General features: G+C 40.4%; 1 protein-coding gene and 2 pseudogenes across 13 annotated transcripts in view; 1 reads left to right on the forward strand and 2 right to left on the reverse strand.

Moving 5' to 3' along the window:
• Window positions 1–19,506, forward strand: part of TOP6BL (TOP6B like initiator of meiotic double strand breaks) — a 111,191-nt gene that overhangs the window by 11,934 nt on the left and 79,751 nt on the right. The gene's annotated exons all lie outside the window — the stretch shown is intronic.
• On the reverse strand, window positions 850–1,504 carry LOC144578016 (complement component 1 Q subcomponent-binding protein, mitochondrial pseudogene; annotated as a pseudogene).
• On the reverse strand, window positions 1,520–2,326 carry LOC108593882 (high mobility group protein B1 pseudogene; annotated as a pseudogene).

Genomic DNA, 19,506 nt, shown 5'->3' on the forward strand with positions numbered 1-19,506 from the left:
CTCCGTCTCAAAAACAAAACAAAACAAAACAAAACAAAACAAAACAAAACAAACAAACAAAAAAGACAAAGAAAACATACTGAGTATTAAAATGGCAACAACTGCCAGGCACGGTGGCTCATGCCTGTAATCCCAGCACTTTAGGAGGCTGAGGCAGGTGGATTGCTTGATCTAGTAAAGCTTTTTGGAGTTCAAGACCAGCCTGGCACCATCATGAGACCCCATCTCTACAAAAAAAAAGAAAGAAAATTAGCTGGACATCGTGGTAGTTCACACCTGTAGTCCCAGCTGCTTGGGAGACTGAGGTGGGAAGATTGCTTGAGCCTGGGAGGTCAAGGCTGTGTTAAGCCATGATGATCATACCACTGCACTCCACCCTGGACTATAGAGCAAGACTTGGTCACACACACACACACACAAAATGGGAACAACTAAAAAGCTACATTGGAAAGGTATAATGTTATAAAATAAATGTTTATGAAATGTATTACCATTGTTTTTTAATGACAAGTTTTCTTCATGCTTTATAAAATGCAAATCAATTAGAAATTTAAAATTATGCCCAAATTTATAGCAATTTAATTATTACTTAAAGTACCTTTCTCTTTTTTTTTTTTAAGGAGATAAACCCATTTTATTGTCTTATGTTATACAAAAATCTAGAAACAATAGATTTGTGCAGAAAAATGATAATAAATGAGAGTACAAAACATGTAATTTAAATTTGGTATTTTCCCCCCATAATATTAGGATGATAATCATTTCAAAGCACATGTCTAGCTTCAGAGTAGGATTTGTTCACTGGCCAAAAGCCTGTCATAAAACTGTGGCTTTCAGTGTCTATCTGCTCTACTGGCTCTTGACAAAACTTTTGAGGTCTTCAAGAAAAGTAATGTGATCCTGGTACTCCAGGGCTGTGCTGAGGTCCACCAGCTCATCTGCAAAAGTGTTGTCCACCCCTCGGTCTGCAAGGAAATCAGTTAGGTGGTCATATAAGGCCCAGTCCAGGGAATCTGTGTTGAGTATATAATTAGTATCCTTCCATTCAGACTCGCTAGCAGACTGAGAGCTAACTTCCCTGATAGAGAAGATGTCACTCTCAGCCTCCTCTTCTTATTCAACCTTATCCTCTGGATAATGACAGTCCAGCACAAGGGCCTTCTTGCCGTCATTGTTTATGACTTCAACCACGAAATTGGGAGTTAATGTCAATTCAGGCTCCTGTTTTTCAACCTTCTGCCCTTTCGAGGGTTCCTCGTCACCATCAAATGTTGGTGGGATGCTACTGTTTTCCTCTTCTTTGTTGTTGTTGTTTCAGGGATGCTGTTGTTAATGTTGAAAGTGACAGTGATTTTTTTCCCCCGAGCACTAATTTAGCTTCTGTGCCATTCAGTTCCAGCTCCCAACCTCCAGACATCTTAGGGAGGGTTTTATGCTTCCGGATTTTACTTTCCTCCTTAATTTAATCACTCAGGAAATCAACAAAAGCTTTGTCTCCTTCGGTGTGTAGTATGTGCAGCAGCAGGAGCAGAGCCTGGAGGCGGCTGGAGGCCTGGCTACTCCTTTTCCTCCTCATCCTCTTCGTCTTCCTCATCCTCCTCCTCTTCCTTCTTTTTCTTACTTTTTTCAGCCTTGACAACTCCCTTTTTTGCTGCATCAGGCTTTCCTTTAGCTTGATATGCAGCAATATCCTTTTTGTATTTTTCCTTCAGCTTCACAGCCTTCTTTTCATAAGGCTGCTTGTCATCTGCAGCAGTGTTAGTCCACATATCTCCCAATTTCTTCACAACATCACCAGTGGACAGGCCAGGATGTTCTCCTTTGATTTTTGGGCGATACTCAGAACAGAACAGGAAAAAGGCCGAAGGAGGCCTCTTGGGTGCATTGGGGTCCTTGAATTTCTTTTTTGTCTTCCCTTTAAGAGGAATATAGATTTTCATTTATCTCTCATAACGGGCCTTGTCCGCCTTTGCTGTATCTTCCTTTCTTTTTAGCAGACATGGTCTTCCTCCTCTCTGAGCACTTAGAAAACTCTGAGAAGTTGACTGAAGCATCTGGGTGCTTCTTATGCTCCTCTCGACAAATTTGCACAAAAAATGCATATGATGACATTTTGCCTCTCAGCTTCTTAGGATCTCCTTTGCCCATGTTTAGTTATTTTTCCTCAGCAAGGCACAGAGTCGCCCAGTGCCTGTTTGGCTCTCACTTGCCCCGGTGCTGTCTCTGTGGAGCTCAGTGTACTGCAATGGCTGTGAGAGCAAGAGCCAGACGCAGCCTCCTCACTCTCTGTGCTCTGTAACATTACTCCTATTATTATTTTTGAGACAAGGCCTTACTCTGTCACCCAGGCTGGGGTGCAGTAGTGTGATCATGGCTCACTGCAGCCCCAAGCTCCTGGGCTTGAGCCATTCTCCAGCTTCAGCCTCTTGAGTAGCTAGGGCCACATGTCCACAACTTCATGCCCAGTTACTTTTTAAATTTTTTCTGAAGATGGGGTCTCACTTTGTTGCCCTGGCTGGTCCCAAACTCCTGGCTGGTCTCAAACTCTCAAGCAACAGCCTCACAAAGCACTGGGATTATAAATGTGAACCACCCTGCCCAGCCAAGATTTTTATTTTAGCTCCAGAACATTCTGTGAGCATTTGGGAAGAACGTTCTCCCTTTAGTATTAATTACAGTGATGATTTATTGAGCATTTACTATGCATTAGGCCTTGTGCTTGACTTAAAGGGGGTTATAGTAGGGAACAAGATAGATTTGATTTCTCCCTTTATGCCCGTAATGAAGATATCTTACCCTATTGCCTCCTTAAGGCTATGCCTAGAAGAAAGGGAACATCAGCTATTGTCCTGAAGAGTTTGCTCTGATTCTGAGACTTTTGGGAGATCTGAATCCAAGTTCAAGAATCATGGGCTGACTGCCTCAAAGATATCTAGATGATAAGGTTTTCCTTGCTCTTCTTTTTTGAATTATGTCCTTGGGTTGATGCAAGGAAGGAAAAGATCACACCTAGTGGTCCTGGCTTGCACCTAAAATCCCACACTGTGGGAGGCTGAGATAGGCAGATTGCTTGAGCTTTGGGCAACAGAGTGAAACCCCATCTCTACAAAAAATATGAAAATCAGCTGGGTGTGCCTATGGTCCCAGCTACTAGTGGGCTGAGGCAGGAGATCATCTGAGCCCAGGAGGTCGAGGCTGCAGTGAGCTGTGATTGTGCCACTGCACACCAGCCTGGGTGACAGAGTGAGACCTTGTCTCAAGAAAAAAAAGTGAAAGCTGTATAAATAAAAGGGAGTATATTATTAGCGCTAGGGAGGAGATAGGAACGTTCCCTGAAAAATAAACCCACACTTAATATGCTTATTATACAAGGAGTGGTCAGGCTACTTGTTTGACTAATATTTGTGAAAGTGCTTTGAAAAAAGTGAAAAGCCATGTAACTACAAGGGAGTAGTTCTATTATCATTGTTACTCTTAGGGAGTGGGTATTGAGTTGAGGATCATTTATGGAATAACCACATATTCATTATGCCAGTACAAACTCTAGATAAATTTTGTCATGGTGACTTAGTTTTAATTTAACTGTTATTTAAAAAACTCAACGCAATTTCTTTTAATCCTTTTTTATTGTGATAAAAGTGTGAGTAACTAACTCTTCCTACAAAGAGGAAGTACTGCACAAGTACATAATTAAAATTGGATCATGTGCTCATGGTCAGTCACATTTAGTAGCTAACTGCAGCCTAAGTCTTCTCTTCAGCTGTTAGGGCTGTTAATACTAACCTCCACTCAATAATGCTATTTATTCGTTGTTTGTTTTTTGTTTTTGTGATGGAGTCTCACTCTTGTTGCCCAGGATGGAGTGCAGTTGTGCGATCTCGGCTCACTGCAACCTCCGCCTTCTGGGCTCAAGAAATTCTTCTGCCTCAGCCTCCCAAATAGCTGGGATTACAGGCGCCTGCCACCATGCCCAGCTAATGTTTGTGTTTTTAGTAGAGACAAGGTTTCACCATGTGGGCCAGGCTGGTCTCGAACTCCTGATCTCAGGTGATCTGCCTGCCTTGGCCTCTCAAAGTGCTGGGATTATAGGCGTGAACCACTGCACCCTGCCTAGTTATCCTTACTAATTAGTAACAAAAATTACTCAGTAAACCTCACAAAGGAAATTGGTGAAGACTAAGACATAAATCCCTTAACTCCTGGTTTATGTACCATTAACTATGCTTTTTTTACTATTATTATTTAGAATTTCTGTAATGCTGTTAAACTAATAGCAAACTACTTTAAATTGTTCCATTCACTGATCTTTACCCTGTTTAATTAGCTTCATCAGGGAGTCTCTGGCAGCTGGATTCATTACTCATCAGTTTTCTAGATGCTAAAAAATTATGTATCTATACAAAATTAATATGTCTCTGAATTCGGTTTAACTATGTTGTTGTCTTCATTATTTGGTTCATTTCTCTCAGTGTCTAAAATAAGGTGGTGTGACCCCTCTTTAGGGGAACTGAACTGTTGAGTTCAGTTTTCTTTACTCTTCAATCTGTTCTATTAGGGTTGTATCAAGGTACTTTTTCTCTGGATCTGGAATACTTTGGTTCAATTCCTGTATAAAATAGGCTCATATTTCTGGGTATTTTGTTTATGCTGGATTAATAAACAATGACCAGTATAATCTCCCTATTCACCTATCTCTCTACTGGTTTATTTTCTGTTTTTTCCCCCTTCTTCTCTGGTCCCTATTTATAACTTTTATTCAGTTAACTTTTGTTGTAACACCTACCTTGCTACAAAGAAGTCACAGGAAGGAGAGGCAGCTCTGTGAATAAAATGCAGTGTGATTAGTGCTGTAATGGAGCTATAAGTTCAAAGAGCTTCTCTCATAACCCAGAGCATATTCCCCAAAGTTCAGTCACCACTGTGCCTTTCTTCCCTTCATTATTCTACATCATTATTCTACATTCAACTCAAGACAGCTTTTTTACTTTTGAGACTTTAGCATTTTTATGCTAATGAGACTTATTTTTTTCCCTTCTTGATCACTGACATGTCTCCTAAACTCCAGTGGAATAGCTTTGAATGTCAATTAGACTATTCCATTTGAGAGTTCCTCTGAAATACCGTGTGTAACATGCCTAAAATGGGGTTCATTTTCTTGAAATGAACTTACTGTGTAATGTCTGCATTCCTTTCAGTGATACTGACATTCTTATAATTCTCCAGGGTCAAAAATCTTGGCTTTTATGGTGGGGGAGAGGTTTCTCCTTTTCTGTTTCCCCAGTATGGAATTGATTTTCTGTTAAATCTGCCTTTATAATATAGAATTATTGCTTATTAATTTAAATGTAACTTTACATTCTTTCCTTAAAGATTTCTTATTTATTATTCAAGTACCTCAGGCCAGATTTGAGGCCTTCTGTCAATAGGATCATCTCTACTCTGAAGAATAAAGCCCATTAAGATACATAAATTTTTATGTGTTTGAAAAATTGTCACTGTGTCATATTAAATGTGTGCTACTAGGCTGCATTGAATACTTATCCACCTAGATATAATTCCATCTAGATATTCATTTATGTGTACACTTATCCATTTATATAGAACTGTTTCTATCATAAGCATCTATTTAGTGAAACATGATTGTTTCAGTTTGTCCTGCTTGCTCAGGTCTACTTCCTATCATATGCTTATTCAAGTGAGGAAAGGAAAGTGGGTGGAGGAATATGAAAAAAGCCATGTTTATAGATCTCTATTTTGCTGTTTTTTCCTGTTTCTTCTATTAATATTATTTTTATTTTAATCTTTTAAAAATAGCTCCTAATTTCCATGTTTATTGCCATAACTTAGCTCTTTATATAGTATGGCCAATTACTTGAAAAAGATGTGAAAGTGTTTTTCCCAAAATAGAAAATCTACAGCCTTATTTTTTCTTCATAACACCAGATAAGAATACCACTCCTTGTAAACAGGGAGGACAGCTTTGCTATTGTTATATGGTTACATGGTTGTGATAGTTCTGTTTTTGCCTCCTCCCTATACGCCACCCTTTTGGTGTCAGGGAGACTTTTTTATTGTTGTTTCATTGTTTTGTTTTTTGGAGATAGGGTCTTGCTCTGTTTTCCAGGGTGAAGTGCAGTGGCATGACCATAGCTCACTGCAGACTTGACCTCTGGGGCTCAAGGGATCTTCCCACTTAGTAACAGCCTTCGGAATAGCTGGGACCACAGGTGTGCACCACCATGCCCAGCTAGTTATTTTATAGAGATGAGATCTCGTCATGTTGCCCAGGCTAGTTTTAAATTCTTGGGCTCAAGCAATCCTCCCACCTTGACCTCTCAAAGTGTAAGGATTACAAGTGTGAGCCACCATGCCCAGCCTGTTTATTTTCAAGTTCACTTTGTCCTCTTTGTTAATTTGTTGGGAAAGAGTGATTGACAGGTTAGAGAGATTGACAGGTCCAGGCTTTCTCAACATTGAGTAAGAAACAGTGGTGAACTATTGAATGTCTGACATAATCAAGTTTTTTTAAAGAAAGTCTGAGATTCTTGTATTCAAAGAATAAAAAATCTATTATAATTTTATATCTTATAAAATCAGCAGCTCTAAGGTTCAAAATTTATCTAACACTTTTCCCCCCAGGAGCTCATTTTGTAGACATGATCTCATTCATTCTTGAGGAGTCAGACATTAGTGTTATCATCATCTCTGTTTCAGAGATGAGGAAACTGAGACTTACCTCAGCCTCATATACTAAGAAGGGAAGCAAAAAAGACTCATAGGTCACTGGTTATTCATTAAACTGTGAGAGACGACACTTAATTTTGACCTTTCGATACACTCTAAACAGACTCTTCTTGCCAAATCACCTAACACTTGGTGAGATTTTATAAAGGTTGGTTGAAGATCAAGACAAGCTAAAACAAATAGATTTTTGTCTTTTTTTTTTTTTTTTTGAGACGGAGGTTCGCTCTTGTTACCCAGGCTGGAGTGCAATGGCGCGATCTCGGCTCATCGCAACCTCCGCCTCCTGGGTTCAGGCAATTCTCCTGCCTCAGCCTCCCGAGTAGCTGGGATTACAGGCACGCGCCACCATGCCCAGCTAATTTTTTGTATTTTTAGTAGAGACGGGGTTTCACCATGTTGACCAGGATGGTCTCGATCTCTTGACCTCGTGATCCACCTGCCTCGGCCTCCCAAAGTGCTGGGATTATAGGCTTGAGCCACCGCACCTGGCCACTCTTTTCCTTGTTACATTTTTCTAATTGCATTTGAATATTGAGAACATGTTGAAGATTTGATGTGACAGAAGTGGATGGAAAGGACAGAAGTGGTTTTTTACCAACTCTGACATATTCCTTTTCCTTTTGAACTTGCATAGATAAAACAGGAGGAAAAGGATAGCTCTTATTAGAGATTCTGGGAGCTGGCTCATGCTCTGGCTGAGTGGTATATACTTGCTTTTATTCAGCAGTCCATGAGAGCTAACCTACCTTGTGCCTGTCTGGGCTTAAAATGCTTGAACTGTTGTAACTCCTCAGTGAGTAATCAGCTGGGCCCTTAGTTAATCAACAATGACCAGTGTAATGTCCCTATTCACCTACTGGGTTACCACACATCTTTCATCATCTTAGCTGGGAACACAAAGAGAGTCTCCTTATAGTGGTTTAGTGGAATTTGCCTGGAATGGGAATAGCAGGTATTGTACTTTTTCTTGAGTAGACTTTATGACTAGCCATTTAATACATTCTGAAGAATGGTCAGATATCACATGCAAAAATTTCCTCAAAATGGATCAAAGAACTAAAACTATAAAACTCTTAGAAAGATGGGTTTAAATCTTCATGACCTTGGATTACATAATGTTTTCTCGGATATGACATTTGAAGCACAAGCAACCAAAGGAAAAGTAGATAAATTGGACTTAAATAGGTATTAAAAACTCTTATGCTTCAAAAGATTATATGAAGAAAGTGAAAAATCAATTATACCTAAAAAAAAAAAAAGAAAAAGAAAAAAAAAGCTGGAAAATAAAGATATCTAGTTCCAAACCTCAGGAAAAAAAAAGTGAAAAAATAATCCACAGATAAGAAAAGTCTAGTATCCAGTGTACGTAAAAGAACTTTTACAACAACAATGAAAGGACAAATAGCCCACTTGAAAAACAGACAAAGGAGCTGAATAGACATTTGTTATGGATTGAATGTTTGTGCCCTCCCAAAACCCATGTTGAAGCCCCAGCCTCCAATGTCATAGTATTTGGACATGTGGCCTTTGGGAGGCAAGTAGGGTTAGATTAGATCATGAGAGTTGGGCCTTTATGATAAGATTAGTGGTTTTATAAGAAGAGGAAGGAGGAGAGAGATTATTCTCTTTTTCCCTCTCCCTGCCTTGTATCCACCAAGGAAAGGCCATGTGAGGACACAATGAGAAGGCAGCATCTGAAAGCCAGGAAGAGAGCCCTCAGCAGGAGCCAAATCAACTGGCATCTTGCTCTTAGACTTCTCAGCCTTCAGAATTGTGAGAAATAAATTTCTCTTAAGTTACCTAGTTTATGGTCTCTTGTTATGGCAGCTTGAGTGGACTAAGACAACATTTATCCTAAGAATATATATACATGGCCAATCCCCATGAAAAGATAAATGCACAGCATCATTAGTCATTAGGGAAAAATGGGAGTCAAAAAACGAGGCTAGGCACTGTGGCTCATGCCTGTAATACCAGCACTTTGGGAGGCCAAGGCGGGAGGATCACCTGAGGTCAGGAGTTTGAGACCAGCTTGGACAACATAGTGAAACACTGTCTCTACCAAAAATACAAAAATTAACCAGGCATGGTGGCACGTGCCTATAATCCCAGCTACTTGGGAGGCTGAGGCAGGAGAATCGCTTGAACCTGGGAGGTGGAAGTTGCAGTCAGCTGAGATTGTGCCGCTGCACTCCAGCCTAGGTAACAGAGTGAAACTCTGTCTCAAAAAAAAAAAAAAAAAAGGGAGATACCCTTTCATCTCTTCATATCTACTACTATGGATGTCATTTTTAAAACCACCAGAAAATAACAAATGTTGACAAATACATAGAGAAGTTGGAAGCCTCCTACATTGCAGACGGGAATGTAAAATCCTGCAGCTTTAGAAGTTTCTCAAAAAGCTAAACAGAATTATCATATGACCCAGCAATGTCCACACAAAAACTTGTATGAAAATATTTATAGCAGCATTATTCATAATAGCCAGAAAGATAGAAACAACACAAATGCTTATAAACTGATGGACAAAACGTGCTATATCCATACAATGGGATATTTAGCCATAGAAATTAAGTACTAATACATGCTATGACACTGATGAACCTTGAAAACATGCACAGTGAAAGAAGGCAGACATGAGAGATCATATATTGTGTGATTCCATTTATGTGAAATGTTTAAAATAGGGAAATCCATAGAGATATATCCCAAGTAGGTTAGTGAGAAGAGGAAGGAATGGGGAGTTATTACTAAATGAGTACGAGGTTTCTTTTTGAGATGATAAGAATGTTCTGGAATTAGATAGTAATTATGGTTGCATAACCTTGTGAATATACTAAAGAACATGGAATTGTACAGTTAAAACGCTGAATCTTATGGTCTGTAGATTATATCTCAGTATTTTTTTCTTTTAAAAATTTTAAGTTTTAGTAGAGATAGGGTCTCACCATGTGGCCCAGACTAGTATCAAAACTCCTAGGCTCACACCATCGTCTCACCATGGCCTTCCAGAGTGTTGGGATTACAGGTGTGAGCCACTGCACTTGGCTGTATCTCAGCCTTTAAAAAACAGTGGTAATATGGTACTTTGGGAGGCCAAGGCAGGAGGATGACTTGAGGTCAGGAGTTCGAGACCAGCCTGGCCAACATGGTGAAACCCTATCTCTACTAAAAATACAAAAATTAGCTGGGCCTGGTGGCCGGTGCCTGTAATCCCAGCTACTCGGGAGGCTGATACAGGAGACTGGCTTGAACTCAGAAGGTGGAGGTTACAGTGAGCTGAAATTGTCACTGCACTCCAGCCTGGGTGACAGAGCCAGACTCCATCTCAAACACACACACACACACACACACACACACACCCCAGTGGTAATATGGAGTTGAAGTTTTTTGATCTCCATCTTCCCCTTTATTTCCCTCTTCTCTCGCCTGACACGCTTTCTGGCCTCCCTTCCCATTGCTGGCCACATAGCATAGTATAATCCCCTGCTGCCTTGACTTTCTACCTTTTCTTTCTTATCAGTCTCCAGGCTTGGGTAATGACCACTTTTTTTTTTTCATTCTTATTTCCAAGCTGCCAAATGTTGCTTGCGTAAATCATAAAGCAGAATGTTGGGTATGCTACAGTTTTTTTTTTGTTTTGTTTGTTTTTTTTTGAGACAGAGTTTTGCTCTTGTTACCCAGGCTGGAGTGCAATGGCGCGATCTTGGCTCACCCCGCTTCCTGGGTTCAGGCAATTCTCCTGCCTCAGCCTCCTGAGTAGCTGGGATTACAGGCATGCGCCACCATGCCCAGCTAATTTTTTTGTATTTTTAGTAGAGACGGGGTTTCACCATGTTGACCAGGATGGTCTCGATCTCTTAACCTCGTGATCCACCCGCCTTGGCCTCCCAAAGTGCTGGGATTACAGGTGTGAGCCACCGCGCCCGGCTGGGTATGCTACAGTTTTAAGCAGCATTTCTAATTTTATCAGTGCTGTTCAGTACTCTTTTATTTATTTTGTTTATCCTTTTATATAATTCCCATATTATATATTTCAAATTACCTGACATTCATCCAAATAAATTCTTGGCCTTCTATTTTTCTGAAAAGGTTGAGGTTATTCAAATGGCACTTCTTCCAATTTCTTTTTTTCTTTTCTTTTTTTAGAGATGAGGTCTTGCTATGTTGCCCAAGCTGGTCTTGAACTCCTGGCTCAAGCAATCCTCCCACCTTGGCCTCCCAAAGTGCTAGGATTACAGGCATGAGCCTCTGAGCTCAGTTATTCCAATTTCTTTTTAAGAAATTTAAATTTGCCAGGCATGGTGGCAGGTGCCTGTAGTCCCAGCTACTCAGGAGGCTGAGGCTGGAGGATCCCTTGAGTCCAGGAGTTCTGGGCTGTAGTGCGCTGTGTCGATCAGGTATCTGCACTAAGTTCGGCATCAATATGGTGACCTCCTGAGAGCGGAGGACCACCAGCTTGCCTAACGAGGGGTAAACTGGCCCAGGTCGGAAATGGAGCAGGTCAAAACTTCTGTGCTGATTGGTAGTAGGATCGCGCCTATGAATAGCCACTGCACTCCAGCCTGGGTAACATAGTGAGACCCCGTCTCTTAAAAAAAAAAAAAAAAAAAAAAAGAAGAAATTTAAATTTGAAATATTATGTTGTAATCAAGACCTGTCTCTTATTTGCTGCATGGCCTTAGACAAATCAGTCTTATGACAACTACTTCCGTCATCTCTGAAATACCTTTTTTTTCTTTTTTGAGACTGAGTCTCACTATGTCACTCAGGCTGGAGTACAGTGGTGTAATAACAGCTCACTGCAGCCTTGACTTCCTAGGCTGAAACAATCCTTCCCGCCAAGTAACTGGGACTACAGGCCTACATTATCATGTTTGGCAAATTATTTTATTTTTTGTAGAGACAGGGGTCTTGCTATATTGTCCACGCTGGTCTTGAACTTCTCGGCTCAAGCAATCCTCTTTCCTTAGCCTCCCAACGTGCTGGGATTACAGGAGTAAGCCACTGTGTGCCCAGCCTACTCACTGCTCTCACCTATTCCCATTTACTCAATTTCTTAGTCTCTTATAAAGTGACTCTTTCCCTTTCCTTTTTTTTTTTTTTAATATATGGGGTTTCACCATCTTGGCCAGGCTAGTCTTGAACTCCGAACCTCAGGTAATCCACAGACCTTGGCCTCCCAAAGTGCTGGGATTACTTTGGGAGCCACTGCGCCTGGCCCCGACTCTATTTTTACTGTTCTACTGAAACCACCCCTGAAAGCTCAACATTAATCTCGATTATAGTTTTATATTTCAGCATTGCTTTATAATCATAAAATAAATATGTTTATTGCAGAACATTTGGAAAATATAAAATATAAAGAAAAAATGAAAATTACTTATAAATCTACCATTCAGAGTTAATCATTTTAAACATTTGATGTTTTTTCTTACAGTTTTTTTCTGGTAATAATTACATACAAGCCTGATCAATATATTATACATATCTAATATGGCCTTCCTTTCCTTCCTTTCTTTTTTTCTTCTCCTTCCAGAGCAGGGCTAACTCCTAGGCAATGCCAGAGTCAGCCTGGTTTGATTTCTTTTTATTTATTTACAAAATTAGAATCATTGTATATGGAGCTTTGTAACTTACATTTTTCACTTGACATTAATGTGAACATTTTCAGTCACTTTTTTACATTGCTCAATGTCTTAGCCTGAATTTTTGTGTCTTTCATCATGCTTTGTACACAGTAGTTAAACATTAATTTTGAATGAATGGATACCTTAAGAGGCGAAGCTAAAAAATTTAGGCTGGGTGTGGTGGCCCATGCCTGTAATCCAGTGCTCTGGGAGGCCAAGACCTCCTCACTTGAGGTCAGGAGTTCGAGACCAGCCTGGCCAAAATGGTGAAACCCCATCTCTACTAAAAATACAAAAATTAGCCAGGCATTGTGGTGGGCATCTGTAATCCCCAGCTACTCAGGAAGCTGAGGCCAAGATCGAACCACTACACTCTAGTCTGGGCAACAGCAAGACTGTCTCAAAAAAAAAAAAAAAAAAAAAAACAGCCTGAGAAATTAGAGGAACAGCATATGACTGTAACATTTAAACCCATTCTGGTTAGCCACTTAACCAGCTTTGTCATTATGGACAAATTATATAACCTGTGCCTCAGTTTTCTCATTTGTAAAATGGGAATAACAACAGTTAGGGTTGTTAGGAAGACTAAAATGAGAGAATTTATTTTAAGTAATTCCAGTAGTGCCTGAAACATAGACGGTACTGAAGGCTTCTGTTTATGCTTTTGACTGCTTCATCTCCCTTCCCCATATCTCCAGCCTTGATCTGTCCCCTAAGGTCAAAGCCATTTGCCATACAGAAATCAGAGTAATTAAAAAAAGAAAAGCAGGCTGGGCGTGGTGGCTCACACCTGTAATCCCAGCACTTTGGGAGGCCTAGGCAGGCGGATCATGAGGTCAAGAGATCAAGACCATCCTGGCCAACGTGGTGAAACCCCATCTCTACTAAAAACACAAAAATTAGCTGGGTGTGGTGGCATGCACCTATAGTCCCAGCTACTCGGGAGGCTGAGGCAGGAGAATTGCTTGAACCCGGGAGGCTGAGGTTGTAGTGAGCTGAGATCCCGCCACTGCACTCCAGCCTGGCACCTGATGAGCGATAGAGCAAGACTCTGTCTCAAAAAAAAAAAAAGAAAAAGCCAGTTGTATTATTCCCCTTCTTAAAACCCAATACTTAGCACTGAAACTGTGAAATAGCAAGAAAACTAGAATTAGAAGTGGAACCCGTGGATGTGAATGAATTGCTCCAATCTTAAGATAAAACTTGATTGGGCCCAGATATTGTGCCTCACACCTATAATCCCAGTGCTGTGGGTGGCCAAAGCAGGAGGATTTTTTGAGGCCAGGAGTTCGAAACCAGCCTGAGTAACATAGTGAGACCCTGTCTCTACAAAAAAGCTTTAAAAATTAGCTGGGTGCAGTGGCACATACCTGTAATCCCAGCTACTTGAGAGGCTGAGGTGGAAGTATCACTCGTGCTCAGAAGTTAGAGGCTGCAGTGAGCTACGATTGTGCCACTGCAATCCACCCTGGGTGACAGAGTGAGATCTTGTGTCAAAACAAAACAATAACAAAATACTTGAATGGATAGGGTGTTACTTCTTATGGATGAACAAAAAAAAAATGGTCTCTCGAAATGGAATTTTTTTCTGGAGAACATGCTGTGAATGTTTTTGAAAGGACAACAGGATATACAATACTACATGAGTTGATAAAGGAGCGGCAGGGTTTAAGAGAATTGACTCCAATTGTGAAAGAAGTTCTACTGTGGGTAAAATTCTTTTAAGCAGCATCACATACTACAGATAAATCTATCATGAAAGGAAGAGCCAATCAATGGAGTAAACTTTATTGGCTTATTTTAAGAAACTGGCTGGGTGCGGTGGCTCATGCCTGTAATCCCAGCACTTTGGGAGGCCAAGGCAAATGGATCGCTTTAGACCAGGAGTTTGGCACCAGTCTGAGCAACATGGCAAAATGCCATCTCTACTAAGAATAAAAATTAGCTGGGTGTAGTGGTGCACACCTATAATCCCAGCTACTTGGGAGGCTGAGGCATGAGAATCGCTGCAACCTCAAAGGTGGAGGTTGGAGTGAGCTGAGATCGTCCTACTGCACTCCAGTCTGGGCAACAGAACAGGTGGGACTCTGTCTGAGAAAGAAAAGAAAAGAAAAGAAGAGAGAAGAGGAAAGAGAGAGAGGAGAGAGAGAGAGAAAGAAGAGAAAAGAAAAGAAAAGAAAAGTAAGAGAATGTCACAGCCACCTCAGCCTTCAGCAGCCACTACCCTGATTAATTAGCAGCCCTCAACATTGAGGTAAAAAACCCTCCACCAGCAAAAAGATTGCTTAGGATTCACTGAAGGCGTAGATGATCATTAGCATTTTTTAGCAATAAAGTATTTTTACACTAAAGTATGTATATTGTTTTTTAGACATAATGCTGTTGCATACTTAACAGACTATGATATAGTGTAAATGTAACTTTTAATACACCCTGGGAAATGAAAAAATTGTATGACTCACTTTATTGCAATATTTGCTTTATTACGGTGGCCTGGAACCTAATCCATAATACCTCTAAGATATGCCTGTATGTATATATACATAATACATAGCAGGGATCCCCAACCCCTGGGCCATGGACCATGATACAGTTCGGCTGTGTCCCCACCCAAATCTCATCTTGAATTTTTTTTTTTTTTTGAGATAGTCTTGCCCTGTTGCCTAGGCTGTGCAATGGCGAGATCTCATCTCACTGCCTCCCCGGTTCAAGCGATTCTCCTGCCTCAGCCTCCTGAGTAGCTGGGATTACAGGCGCATGCCACCACACCTGGCTAATTTTTGGCATCTTTAGTAGAGATGGGGGTTTCGCCATGTTGGTCAGGCTGGTTTCAAACTTCTGGCCTTGTGATCTGCCCTCCTTGGTCTCCCAAAGTGCTGGGATTACAGGCGTGAGCCACTGCGCCCCACCTTGAATTATTGTTCCCATAATACCTGTGTGTTGTGGGAGGGACCAGGTAGAGATAATTGAATAATTGAGGTGGTTTCCCTCATCCTGTTCTCTTGATAGTGAGTGAGTTCTCATGAGATCAGATGGTTTTATAAGGGGATTTCCCCTTTCCTGGGCACTTCTCCCGCCTGTCACCATGTAAGAATGTGCCTGTTTTGCCTTCTGCCATGATTGTAAGTCTCCTGAGGCCTCCCTAGCTATGTGGGACTGTGAGTCAATTAAACCTTTCTTTGTCAATTACCCAGTCTCAGGTATGTCTTCATAGTAGCATGAGAACAGACTGATACAGACCAATACCAATTCGTGGCCTGTTAGGAAATGGGCAGCATAGCAGGGGATGAGCAGCCTGTAAGCAAATATTACCATCTGAGCTCTGCCTCCTGTCAGATCACTGGCAGCATTATTCTCATAAGAGCACAAACCCTGTTGTAAACAGCACATGGGAGGGATCTAGTTTTTGTGCTTCTTAGGAAGAATCTAATGCCTGATGATCTGAAGTGGAATAGCTGGATCATATGTTAGGTGTGTCTGTGACTTTAAGCAAAATTGCCAAACTGTTTTTCAAAGTGGTTGTACTATTTTTCATTCCCATGGGCACTGATGAGAATTATACTTCCTTGTCAGTACTTGAGATAGTTGATCTTTTTAATTTTAGCCATTTTGCTAGGTATGCATTGTGATTTCAATATGTGTTTGCCTAATGACTGATGATGTTAAAAATCTTTGTGTGCTTGTCTTCCCTTTATATATTGTCTTTGGTGAAGTGTATACTCAATATTTGGCCATATTTTAACTGAGTTCTTTGTTTCTTCTTCTGCCTCTTTTTTTTTTTTTGAGATGACATGTCATTCTGCCACTCAGGCTGGGGTGCAATGGTGCAATCTTGGCTTACTGCAACCTCTGCCTCCTGCATGCAAGTGATTCTCCTGTCTCAGCCTCCCCAGCAACTGGGATTATAGGTGTGTGCCACCTTGTCTGGCTAATGTTTGTATTTTTAGTAGAGACAGGGTTTCACCATGTTGGCTGGTCTTGAACGCCTGCCCTCAAGTGATCTACCCACCTCAGCTTCCCAAAGTGCTGGGATTGCAAGCATAAGCCGCTGCGCCCAGCCAGGTTCTTTGTTTTTTTTCTTATTGAAGTTTGAGAGTTTTACAAAATATAGATACAAGTCCTTTATCAAGACATATGATTTGAAAATATTTTCTCTCATACTTGGCTTGTCTTTTCATTCTTTTAATAGCATATTTAGTAGTTCTTAATTTTTATGAAGTCAAGTCTATTATTTTGCTTTTTTCAGATTATACTTTTGGTGTCATGTAGGAAATATTTGTCTAATCTAAGGTCACAGAGATTTTCTTTTGTGTGTTCTAAATGTTGTAAAGTTTGGGGTTTTACATTTAGGCTCTGGTCCATTATGAGTTAATTTTTTGTATATGTTGCATGGTATGGATCAAAATTTTTTTGCGTATGAATATCCCAGTTATTCCCGGCACCATTTATTGAAAAGACTATCCTTTGTCTGCAAAATTGATTTTGCACTTTTGCTGAGAGCTAATTGACTATATATGTATGGATCTATTTATGGACTCTCTATGCTGTTCTTTTGGCCTGTTTGTCTTGATGCCAACACTCTCTTGATTACTGTAGTTTTAAAATAGGTTTTCAAGTCAGTCAGTGTAAGTCCTTCAACTTTATCCTTTTTAAAAAGTTGTTTTGGCTACTCTAGGCCTTGGCATTTCCATATGACTTTTAGAATTTGCTGGTTAATGTCTACAAAAAAGTCTGCTAGGATTTTGATTGAGACTACACTATATTTCTAGATCAATTTGGCAGGCAGCTAGCATCTATCTTAGCAATATTCAGTCTTCTAATTCATAAACACAGTGTATCTCTCCTTTTTTATTAGTAGGTCTTTTTAAAATTTCTCTGAGCAGTATTTTTTCAGTGTAAATCTTTGATCAGATTTAACACTACTTAATATTTCTAATACTGTGGTAAGTGGTTTTTTTGTTTGTTTGTTTTGAGATAGAGTCTTGCTCTGTTGCCCAGGCTGGAGCGCAATGGTGTGATCTTGGCTCAATGGCGTGATCTTGGCTCATTACAACCTCTGCCTCCCAGACTCAATCGATTCTGCTGCCTCAGCCTCCTGAGTAGCTGGATTACTGAGTAGCTAGGTGTGTGCCACCATGCCTGGCTAATTTTTTGTATTTTTAGTAGAGATGGGGTTTCACCATGTTGGCCAGGCTTGTCTTGAACTCCAGACCTCAGGTGATCTGCCCACCTCAGGTGATCTGCCCACCTCAGCTCCCAAAATGCTGGGTTTGCAGGCGTGAGCCAAAGCCCTGTAGGTAAGTGGTGTTTTTTCAAGCATTTCATTTTCCAGTGGTTTCTTGCTAGTATTTGAAATAAAATTAATTTTTATATATATTTTCAAGCTTCTAAACTAGCCTGGGAAACACAGCAAGACGCCATATCTACAAACATTTCTAAAAGTTAATTGGGTGTCGTGCTACACGCCTATAGTCCTAGCTACTCAGGAGGCTGAAGAAGGAGGATCAATTGAGCCCAGGAGTTGGAGGGTACAGTGAGCTATAATTTTGCCACTGCATTCCAGCCTGGGTAACAGAGCAAGACCCTATCTCAAAAAAATAAAAATCTTGTCTGGGCACTGTGCCTCATGTGTAATCCCAGCACTTTGGGAGGCTGAAGCGGTTAGATCATCTAAGGTCAGGAGTTCGAGACCAATCTGGCCAACATGGCAAAACCCTGTCTCTATTAAAAAATACAAAAATTAGCTTGGTGTGGTGGTGCATGTCTGTATTCCCAGCTATTCCAAAGGCTGAGGCAGGAGAATCATTTAAACGTGGGAGGTGGAGGTTACAGTGAGCCGAGATCATGCCACTGCACTTCAGCCTGTATTGTTGGATTTGATTTGCCATCATTTTAATAAGAATTTTTGCATCTATATTCACAAAGGATATGTGTAATTTTCTCTTCTTGTAATGTCTTTGTCTTGTTTTGATACAAGTAATGCTGACCTCATAGAATGAGCTTGGACATATTCTCTGTTCTTCAATTGCCTAGAAGAGTTTGTAGAAGATATTATTTCTCCCTTAAATATTTGGTACAATTCTGTCCTTAAATATTTGGTACAATTCTGTCCTTAAATATTTGGTAGAAATCATCAAGGAAGCCATCTGGGCCTGATTTTTCTTTTCTGGGAAATATTTTAACTACAAATTCAATTTCTTTAATAGCTATATGGCTATTCTCTTTCTCACCCAGGCTGGAGTATTCACTGCAGCTCTGACCTCCCTGGTTCAAGCTATCCTTCTGCCTCCGATTCCTAAGTAGCCACGACTGTAGACATGCACCACCATCCCTCGCTAATTTTGTATTGTTTGTAGAGACAGGGTTTCACTGTGTTGCCCAAGCTGGTCTCAAACTCCTGGGCTCAAGCGATCCACCCACCTCAGACTCCCAAAGTGCTGGGATTTTATAGGCGTGCACCACTGCACCTAGCCTCTTTTTTCTCTGAGTAAGCCTGGGTTATTTGTGTCTTTCAAGGAATTTGTCCATTTTTTTCTAAGTTACTGAGTTTATTGACAAAATGTTCTTAATTTTCTTCATTATCTTTCTAATGTTTGTAGAATCTCTAGCAATATCTCTTTTCTTACTCCTGGTATTGGTTATTTATGTCTTCTCTTTTATTTTCCTTGATCAGTCTGGCTAGAACCAGCTTCTTCCTGTTGTTTTCTATTTCATTCATTTATACTGTAATCTTTTATTCTTTCCTTTATTTTACTTGTTTTGGGTCTTATTTGCTCTTTTGTTTCTAGTTTTATAAAGTGAAAGCTGTGATCATTGATTAGAGATAATTCTTTTCTACACTGAAGTCATAGTGACATTTTATATAATTTTTTTTTTTTTTGAGATGGAGTTTTGCTCTTGTTGCCCAAGCTAGAGTGCAATGGAGCGATCTTGGCTCACTGTAACCTCCGCCTCCCAGGTTCAAACGATTCTCCTGCTTCAGCTTCCCAAGTAGCTGGGATTCCAGGCACCCACCACCACACCTGGCTAATTTTTGTATTTTTGATAGAGATAGGGTTTCACCATGTTGGCCAGTTTGGTCTTGAACTCTTGATCTCAAGTGATCCACCTTCCTTGACTTCCCAAAGTGCTG

The sequence above is a fragment of the Callithrix jacchus genome, chromosome 10 (genome assembly GCF_049354715.1).
Source record: "Callithrix jacchus isolate 240 chromosome 10, calJac240_pri, whole genome shotgun sequence".
NCBI classification, from domain to species: Eukaryota; Metazoa; Chordata; class Mammalia; order Primates; family Cebidae; genus Callithrix; species Callithrix jacchus.